Genomic DNA, 10,919 nt, shown 5'->3' on the forward strand with positions numbered 1-10,919 from the left:
CCATTTAATTTAGGAGCCCTGTTCCCAGGCATTTACTAAAGAGAAATGAAAAATTACTAATGATATATTAATGTTCATAGGAACTTTATGACCCCAAATGGAAACATGGCCATCAGCATTACATAAACAATGGAATACTGCTCATCAAGGTAAAGGAACTAATGATACACACCGCACTGATAAATCTAAAAATACACTATGTGAGGGGCACCTGGGTGGCTGGGTCAGTCAAGTGTCCGACTCGTGGTTTCACCTCAGGTCACGATCTCCCAATTTTGTGAGTTCGAGCCCCACTCGCACTATGTCTCTCTCAAACTAAATAAATAAATTAAAAATAAATATATAAAGATACACTATGTGAAAGAAGACAAACACAAAGGACTACATGCTATATGATTCCATTCACGCTAAACTCTTGTGATAAAGTATCAGCGGTGGCTAGGAGCCAGACTTTGGATGGGGATTGGACTGCAAAGGGGCATGAGCAGTGGTGGGCTAGTAAATGTTTAACAACCTGCTTTCAGTGGGAAGGAAGCCCTGGTTTGTAGCATTTGCCAATTTCTGTGGTGTAAATACCCCTTCCACTGACAATTTCATGTATCCAGTGTGATGTCATTGAACACTGCGTATGCAAGAGGTGCTAGCTAACAATCAGATCTCATTAGATGTTATAAGTTGGCTCTTCTAGTACCTCACTGGGCATAAGGGAATGTTGTGGGATGATGGAAATGTTACCTATCTTGTGGTGATGGTTAATTTGAAAAACTTACTAAAATGTACGTTTTAAATTGGTGAGTTTTAATGTAAATAAATTATACTTCAATAAAAAAACTTTTAATGTTTATTTATTTTGAGAGAGAGAGAGAGAAAGAGAGAGAACAAGTGGGCAGAGAGGGAGAGAGAGAGAGAAAGACAGAATCTGAAGCAGGCTCCAGACTCTGAGCTGTCAGCACAGAGCCCGATGAAGAGCTTGAACCCACAAACCATGAGATCATGATCTGAGCCGAAGTCAGACGTTTAACTGACTGAGCCACCCAGGCACCCCAATAAAGGATGATTTTTTAAAGCTGGCTCAGGTGTAGAAACAGGAAGGAACTATAAGGTTTTCTCTTTTAATGAATTGTAACTTTTTATCAGGTGGCTGTCCTCAGCCTCCTGATCGTCCATCCTTGATTTCTTTTTATGGTACAGATTGGGCAATAATAGCCTTGTTGAGAGGTGCCTGGGTGGCTCAGTCGGTTAAGTGTCCAACTTTGGCTCAGGTGATGACCTCACAGTTCGTGAGTTCGAGCCCCGTGTCTCTGTGCTGACAGCTCGGAGCCTGGAGCCTGCTTCAGATTCTGTGTCTCCCTCTCTCTCTGCCCCTCCGCCACTTGCTCTATCTCTCTCTCTCAAAAATAAACATTAAAAAAAAAATAGCCTTGTTGAATGCCATCTATCTCGTTCCTAGGAAAGCTATGTTCTGTGAATCATCTCCAGCAATCTGCCAATCAGATTCAGACCCTGGATGCCTGTCCAACCTTCCCGCCCAGTGCAGTAATTCAGTTACTTTGATTCCAACAGTTAGGCACCCACCACCTGCCTGTTCCAGTGCCCTGCCATCCCCACTGCTACCAGTGAGCCCAGTTCTGTGACAGTTCAGCACTAGCCTTTAGGGCGAGGCCATCCCTGAGCTTCTCAATGAAACTGGTGCCTGTCTCACCAGGACATTCTTCATCGCTTCAGTAGATGGACTACCCTTGGGCCCTCTCATGGAACATAATCATGACTTTTCTGGCTTTACTTAGCATATTTACTCTAAGATGCCCACGTTTTTTAGCCCTTTGATGTTTTCTTCCACCATCTACCATGACTGTTCTGGCATTTTTGTAAAATTTTTTATTATTTATTTTTGAGAGAGAGAGAGAGACAGAGCACGAACAGGGGAGGGGCAGAGCCAGGGGGAGACACAGAATCTGAAGCAGGCTCCAGGCTCTGAGCTGTCAGCACAGAGCCCGACACGGGGCTCGAACTCACAAACTGAGATCATGACCTGAGCCAAAGTCAGACGCTTAACTGAGCCACCCAGGCACCCTGTTCTGGCATTTCTGCTTCACTTAATGTGGGCCATGGCTTCCTCTGACTTTCTAAGAGCCACCTTATCCGAGTATTAGCAACATCTCTTGGGGGCCTTGTTAGAGCATTAAGTCCTGTATCACGGGAAGTTACTTCCATATCCATCTTCCTTATCAAACTTTATATCCCACCCTCCTTGATCCAACACTTCATAACCCAGCCCAACACATCTTCAACCATCTGCAGCCAGTACATGCTGGCCAGGCCCACTGGTGTCTGCAGGGCAGTCTTCCATGAGGGGGCACCCAGCTGGGTAAGGGAGGAGGGATGGCCTCTGACAGGAAGAAGTAGGTACTTTCGCAGGCCAGAGGGATGCAGGAGAATGGGGGATTCAGGATGTTCAAAAGCATCGACCCAGATGTCCCAGTCCGTGTCTCCTTCCAAACAGACCTGCCAGAGTTAAGAATTCAAACTTCTCGGGAGCTCTCCTACTGTCATAATTAAATCTTGGAGCTTATTCTCAGGGTCCTGAAGATGCAGGAGGTAAAAGTCTCTTTATAAATTGCCAAGGAGGGCCTCAGGCTTTACAGTCGGCCTTTAGCTGGTGATTAATTACCCTCAGCCCTTCATCACCTTTTCCCCCGAGGTATCAAGAGCCTCCAGCAGAGCAGCCGCCCAATCCCACGGTCTTTATAACTTCTCAGACACGGTGTATTTCCCCCACGGATGCGTTGCCTTTCCCCAGGATCCCATCCTACTTCACGGCCAGTGAGGGTTTCAACAATTGCACTGATCCAGTGTGCGGGGGCCACTCATGCTCTACCTACAACCGAGGATGGGGGGCCTCACTGCCAGCTGGCCAACAGGTGATTCGGCTTTGAAATCCTTTGAAATCCCCATTTGTTTTCCCATAGTGCGAGGCTGCGTCAGGTGTGCCCACTGCCGCGTCCAGTCGTGTAGCGCTGCTCCAGCTTCCTGATCAAGAGGAAGAAGAAGACACCCAGCACCCAACCAGATAACCGAAGGCTCACAACTCCTTCTGCTACAACAGGCTTGTTTCACCGCAAGACTGTGGGCATGGGTGGGCACGGGTGGGCACCGAGCTGCTGACCAAAGGCATGGTGCAGCAGTGATCAGGAAGCAGAGATCCAGCCAGCGAAAACCTGCCACCTCCTGTGTGAGGACTGCTGTCAACAAGAATGCCCGGGCCACCCTCAGTAGCACCAGGCACACGACCCGCAAGAGCAAGTACCGCCCAGATGTGCACATGGCTGCCAGAAGCTTGTGCAGGTGAAGAGGGAGCCGCCCCCACCAAGAGCTCCTGAGCACCTGCCCCCACCTCCAAAGCAATAAAGATGTCAACCACACCAATCTATCAGTAAAATATAAAAAATAAAACAAAATCACAGTTTAGATTCAGCTCTCCTTGGTAGTCTTGGCACCGATTCTTGGCAGGTTGAGTTTCCGGGCAAACACACTTTGAGACCGAAATCTGAGTAAAGGGTGCCACTGGCTGGCTCAGTCGGTGGAGGGTGGGACTCTCCATCTCAGGGTTGTGAGTTCCAGCCCCATGCTGGGTGTAGAGATTACTTAAAAACAATAAATAAAGTGTGTTTTGTTTTGTTTTTTAAAGAAATCTGAGTAAAGGCTTATGAAGCTTGTGTTGGTATCAGTACCACCTGAGAGCGAGAAGTCCACAGAATTGGACACAGGAACTCTGGAGCTCTTGTGACCCTTCAGAGTTTTCCCCGCAGTGGCAAGAGAATCAGACCTCTGTCCTCCCACACTGACCAACCGCTACAGGCTGTCTCAGAAGGGGGTGTGGACTTGGATGATTTTTCAATGGAGGGCAATCCCTAGATGGGTCTCAGCTGAGAACTGTTAGCCACCAAAATTCCCAGCAGCATGGACAGGAGGGGGCACAGGGGTGAGTGTCAGTCCTGAAGAGGGGTGTCCGGATGGATGGCACAGCATAGCATCCACTACAGCACCTTTAAGCACTGAGGACAGCCACAGACAACTTCTCTTCCCTCCTAGGTGGTCTGGGGTGGGCAGGCAGGGCCATCAGCTGAGGGAAAAAAATCAGAAAGTGGCATAGTCCAAAACCAAACAATGTGTTTGGATTGTATAGATGAGTCCTAACACCACTATGACCTCTTCAGTACATGTGATCAAGAATACACTGGGCAGCTCACCTTCCTAGAGGCGGGGGACTTCCCTTCTTTACACTCAATAGATGTTCCCATATCTCGTTCAAGACGAAGTGCAGAACAGTGAATTCACGAAACTCATGGAGCCGGAAATGGTTTTGAGTGAGATATAGCTAGCACTCAATGTTAGCCGAAGGGATGACTGGATTTTGTCCTCACCTACAGTTAGAAGGCTGGTTAACTACCCAGAGGTATAACACTTCCGTGTTCCTGAACTGTCATGTAGCCGTGCTTTGTTCTCCCAGCTAAATAATTCTAGGTTTATTTTTTCTAGCATGAAATACTGGAATCACATTAGATGGGAAATCAGGGGGTTGCCAGCCCCTCTGCCACTCATCAGTGGGCAAGTTTCTTCAACTGTCACTAAGATCGGACTTGTGGATCTAAGGCAATTTCCACTTGGAGAAGGTCTACAATTCAGTCCTCTTTGGCATTTGGTTTTCTTTTCTCTAGTCATGAAGTGTGGAAATGAATCACAGTAATCAACTGAGCCTCGTTCCATCAGATTCTGTTTTCAGGTACTTGTTAATTGGACAATGAAGCCACCCTACAGCTATCAGACAACTACTAGCATTTTGTTCTCCCCACCCCCAGAGATCCTCACGTCTCTGTACTTCTTTGAGGGCTCTGTGTTGTCACTTCTCCACCCTGATGACGCAAGAATAGGGTACGTTGTGAAGTCCTGCTTCTGAAGGATCTCCGATTCCAGTCCCCCTGGGGCCTGTGAGAGATGGGGTCAGAAGTGTGATTACTGAAGCACTATGTTGGGCCCGGAAGAAGCTTTCTTGAGAAAGCTCTACATCATCAGTCTCACAGTAAATAGTCCTAAACTCCAACATGTTAACTTGCATTTAGTTTACTCCCTTTCTTCACCAGGGCACCCACTGTGACCTGTCCTCGGTAACCAATCCTGGCCCTGGAGAGAGAATGCGCTGAGTTCTGCTGCTTCGTTGAAATAATACCACGGGCCAGACATGGCTATGGGTGCCTGGGTGCGTAATGACAGCCCTCACAACAAATCCACAAGGGAATGTTATTCCCCTTGAGAGATGAAGAAACTCAGCAACCCAAGGGAACAAAAAGGGCTGGTTTAAGAACGCTGAGGGCCTGGGTGCCTGAGTTGGTTAAGCATCCAACTCTGGACTTGGGCTCAGCTTCTCTCGGTTCATGAGTTTGGGCCCTCCATCAGGCTCTGCACTCAGAGTGCAGAGCCTGCCTGGGATTCCCTCGCTCTCTGTCCCTCCCCCACTCACACACTCTCTCAAAATAAGTAAAAATAAATAAACTTAAAAAAAAAGAACACTGAGAGTCTATTGTTTTTCAACAAGCATTTAGGGAGAGGCAATGGTACGTAAGGCACATTTGGTTCTTTTGGATCAAAGCTGAATTTTCCCAAGGATGTCCATAGGCACAGGCCGACCTGCTCCCAGGGAGATGTTTTTGTGCATCGAATATTAGCATCCCTAGAGTTCGGTCATGTCAGTGATGCTCAAACGTAACATCTAGTAGCATGCCCCTCTGTGAAAAGCAAGGCCCTGACAGACTGTGTTAAACACAGACATAAAAGTGAGGCAAGACTTCAGCAAGAACTTCCCTTGGAGGAAATGAGAACTGCTCTTCAGAGCTAACAATGAGGAGATGTGGTATTAGTAACTTGGGCCCACAATCCTGGTCCATCTGGTGGTGTTCTGTTCCCACACTGGGACACATTGTCTGCTCACCCCCTTTGCATGCCCATCATGAGTTGCATGTTTCTCTTCCTTCACCTTTGAAACTGTATTATAATTATCTATCTATGCATCTGTCTTCCTTCACTAGACTGTGAGTTCCACGAGGGAAGAGTATTTTATTCCCCAAACTTTGCATCCTGGCTACATAGTATACCTCAATATTTGATGAATGAATGAATGATCAACCTTCCAAGGTTTTTTTCTTCTGGCACTTTTAAGAAGGAAACATTCAGGGGCATCTGGGTGGCTCAGTCAGTTAAGCATCTGACTTTAGCTCAGGTCATGATCTTATGGTCCATGAGTTCAAGCCCTGCGTTGGGCTCTGTGCTGACACCTCAGAGCCTGGAGCCTGCTTCGGATTCTGTGTCTCCCTCTCTCTCTGCCCCTCCCCCAGTCACACTCTGTCTTACTCTCAAAAATAAACAAACGTTAAACTTAAAAAAAAAAAAAGAAAGAAAGAAACATCCAGGAGTTCATGGAACAGGACTGCTAGAGACGAGGCCCTGGGTGTTGTAACTTCTGAAGAAACTTCCTTCTACAGGAATCTGTGAATTTGTGACTATTTCCCCATTCCTAAGCCCTGTTTCTCTTGAGCTGACCGTTTCACTCAGGCCTGGAACGGGCGGTCTCCAGGGGCGTCCCGGCTCCGCAGCCATGCCCAGGAGAGGGCGGTAGAAGCCCGTCTGGCTGGAAGGAGAGGCCCTCACCCTCTAGATGCTGCCCTTTCTCCTTGCCATCCCTGTGCCTCAAGCCTGGGGCGATCCAGGGGCACCTGGGTGGCTCAGAGCCTGCTGCGGATTCTGGGTCTCCCTCTCTCTCTGCCCCTTCCCCACTTGTGCTCGCTCTCTCTCTCAAGAATAAAATAAGTATTTAGGAAAAAAAAAAAAAAAAAAAGACTGGGGCGATTCTTCCTGCAGGCCTGTGAGAGCCACTGCCCCAAGTGTGAGGAGGAAGAGCTGACACAGGTCATTCCGGGTCACAAGGTGGCATAGTTAGGTATGCCTGTTAGTCCCCATTACCTCCGATATCAGGTCCAACCTGTGCAACATTTCCAAGAGGCTCCTACCGTTTTTAGCCCGAAGGTAAACCAGATCTCAAGAGATGAAAAATGCCAGATAGCTGGATGCCCAACCAGCTCCCCTTACAAGAGCCCACCCTTGACCCGGCTGCCACGGCTGACTACCGCCCTTCCTCAGCGGCAGCCTCCGCCGCCACGCTAGGTGCATCACACCCACCTCCCCAGTTCACATCCGCTAGGAAGTCCACTCAGCCGGACCCCCATCGACCCCGCTGCAGCGGTTCACACTAACTTCGCCCACAGCCCAGTTGTAAACCCAGTGGACACCTCCGGGTCTGAATCCATCTCCGTTTCCCCTGCCCCCTGCTTCCCTTCTGTGTAAGTGATCCGTCACTTCTCCCTCTGCCCATACAAGAAGCCAGGAAGTCATTCTAGAGCCTGTGCCTTCCCTTAGAACTCCACCGCATTCAAACTGCATCCCGCCAACTCCTCCTAACACTAGACTTCATCTGTTTCCAGCACAGATCAGCACCCGCCCCCCACCCCGCACTGCAGCCTTGGGCGGGGCGGGACAATTAAAAATGTCTGGGGAAGGCTGGACAGTTGGATCCCTAGGAAAGGACTCGGTGAAAGTGCCTATCTCAGGCATCGTGGGTTGACTAAACACTGGACTTCCCAGCCTCCCTTGAGGAGGAGGCCATGTACACAGGTCTGGTCGATGAGATGGTAGTGGGAGCTGGCGGTGGGGGGCGGAGTGTTCTGGGGAAGACCCACTTTCCAGAAAAGAAAGACAAGTATCCCTGGTATAGTCCCTTCCTGCTGATCCTTCAGCCTTGCGGGAAGGGGGAAACTGCAGAGGCAGGTCCTGAGACCACTCTGGACCCAACATGTGTGAGAAGCAAGGCCTGCGCCCTAAATAGAGGCTTCCTCTCAGAGCAGGTGATCCCAGCTGGACCGCCAGCCCCATGAAGGCCTGGAGAAGAGAATCCAAGCAGAGTTTGAAGGTCTTGGCTTGGGAGCTCCTCTGGCACGTGTGAAGGAGAAAAGACCTGTGTGTCTGGAACTCCTGAGGCAGGAGTCAGGGGGCCTGAAAAGTCCGAGAGGGAGAGGGGGTCTTGCAAGGCTCCAAGGCTCCTGGAGAGCCATCTGGATTTTAAGTGCCTGGAAGACCACGGGAGGGTTTCAGGCAGGAGAGTGACAGTCTGACTCAGGTTTCTTAGAGGATCATACTAGCCAGGACATGGAGAAGGAACCATGGAGGCCAGACACTGCTTTGGGGCTGACCCAACAGCAATTCCCACTCTTCTCTGGACACGTTCTTCCCTAGAAGCTAGAGGAATTAAAGGTTCCCTTTCGTGGTCGCTAGAGCACCTGGGTAGACCTCACAACCCTGATCTGGCCTGTGAGAGGAAGGTGACGGGGACTTCCAGGAAAACTTCTCTTCTCCTTCCTTCTCCCTGCCTGGAGTACAGAAGCAGCCCCTCCCAACAGTGAGGCCCCAGGCTAAGGCAGAAGACACGGAAGCCCGTCTGGATGCTGGTTGACACCACTGAAATTTTGGATCTTGCCTACAGCCTGGGGTTTTATTGGGTGAGAAGAATAACGCCCCACTGGTGAGAGCGGCTGTAAATTGATTTTCTGTTCCACGCAGAGCAGCTCACAAAGCGGGCAGGAGTCGGCACAGACCTGCTAAGATGCGGGTGGGGAGGTGGTGTGGACTATGGGGCTCTCCATTTCTAGTCCGAGTTTCCCCTAGTTGGTCTTCACACTCTGACACTTCCTAAACGCACATCTCTTCATGAACTGTTAGTTTAAAATCTTTTGCTGGCTCTTCATTGCCTGCATGATACAAATCCCCCTCCCGTGCCCAGCAGGCAGTGCCCTTTGTGACTTGTCCCACCTTCCCATCTGGCATCTTCTCCCACCACTCCCGCCCCTGCACTGTGCCCACCTCCAGTCAGACCCCCTTGTGAACACTGCCCACATGCCAGGCACTGTCCCTGTTTTGTCCCTAACCCAGCAGCCCCAAGAGGAACAAATTACATGTTTTGGTTTATAGGTGAGAAAGCTAACCTCACGGAAGTTAAGTGCCTTGGCCAAGGCCACACATCTAGTAAGTGCTGGGTCAGGACTTAAACTCTGGTGGCCTTTCAAAACAAATCACAGATGGATTTTTCTCACTTGTCCAGAAGTCTGAAGGCAGGCATGTGCTAGGCTGTTCAAGTGCTCAAAGATGCCACCAGGGCCTCAGTCTTCTGATCTTTCCTCTCTGCCACTCTGGAGGACTGGCTCTCTCACCCTCCTGCCCATCCCTTCACGGCCTTACCACGGCTTCTTGGCTCTAGACATCACATGCAGGTTCAAATCAGGAAGGTGAGAAAGTTGGGGGGTGGGGCACACCATCTTCATCTGTCAAACTCCCTCTCCCCCTTATTTTTGTTAGAAAGTAAAAGCTTTCCTAGAAACCCACAGTGTGTTTGTATACGTGGCTGCCCTTGCTGCAAGGCAGGCTGGGAAACCAAGGAATGTAGTTGCTGCTCAGTAAATGCCATCCTTCCGCCGCTTGGGGCTGAGCCCACTGCTGCCCTCAACAAAGCCGACGCTCCATTAGCAAGAAAGGGGCAAGGATGGGGCACCTGGGTGGCTCAGTCGGTTAAGTATCCGACTTCAACTCAGGTCATGATCCCACAGTCCATGAGTTCAAGCCCCACTTCCAGCTCTTTGCTGACAGCTCAGAGCCTGGAGCCTGCTTCGGATTCTGTGTCTCCCTCTCTCTGCCCCTCCCCTGCTCATGCTCTGTCTCTGTCTCAAAAATAAATACATTAAGAAAAAGGGGGGGGGGGCAAGGATGAGCCGGCAACAAACAGGGTCTGCCACCACCACCCTCAGCAAAATGGAAGCACCTGTGGCACCCTGACTCCCCCCACCCCCACATCTCCCTGGCAAATCCCTTCCCACCTAGCACATGTCAGTTCCCCTGAGGCTTCCCTCACTCCTGCAGACTGACAACGTATTCTCTTCCCTCCTCCTTTATATGTACCTACTTCTGTCACCAGTGTCTAACTTTACAGTCTGTGTTTGTGGTGTTGTTTAGAGAAAGAGAGAGAGTGAATGAGTGGGGGAGAGGGACAGAGAGCACGAGAGTCCCAAGCAGGCTCCACGCTCATCTGAGCCCGATGCAGGGCTTGATCCCACCACCCTGGGATCATGACCTGAGCCAAAATCAAGAGTTGGACGCTCAAACGACTGAGCCACCAAGGGGCCCTACATTCTAGCCTTTATAGTGGCTGATATAACACGACTGCTCACTCAGTTATGCAAGCATTCATTCTTCCCACAGATGGTCACTGAGCACTAGCTGTGTGCCAGACACTGGGCCGGAAGTCAGAAACTCAGCACTGAACAAGTCCGGTTTATAGATTTGGTCCCTGCTCTGATGGAGCTTTCAGTCTAAAAGGCGAGAGATCCAAACGGTTAAGGTTTGGGGAGAAAACCTGCACATCTCCTCCCAGACTTTAAGCCATCACGTGGCAGGATGGCCTCCCCATCGCACCCAGTGGACCTGGCAGACTGTGTCCCACAGAGCAGGTGCACTGTGACCACGTGCCAAATGCATGCTTTCCTTGGCTCGCAAATACATGCTAATCAAAATGCATTTCTTCTTCCTGCCAGGAAACCCCCCAGGAATGAGCCACTGTACCCTCACAGGATCACATCATACACTCAAGCATCTGAATAACACCTCGTTCTCTCCCCACCTTGCTGCAGGCCTCTCCTCCCAGGAAAGTTTCTAAGAGTGTCTAATTTAACACTTCACATCAGAGGTCCTCAGCACATGTGTGTTTTCTGCTGAAGACTTCGTTCAGATTTTCTAAACAGGGACACCTCACTGTCGGAGCCACAGCT

This window comes from Prionailurus viverrinus, unplaced genomic scaffold (genome assembly GCF_022837055.1).
Source record: "Prionailurus viverrinus isolate Anna unplaced genomic scaffold, UM_Priviv_1.0 scaffold_50, whole genome shotgun sequence".
Classification (NCBI taxonomy): domain Eukaryota; kingdom Metazoa; phylum Chordata; class Mammalia; order Carnivora; family Felidae; genus Prionailurus; species Prionailurus viverrinus.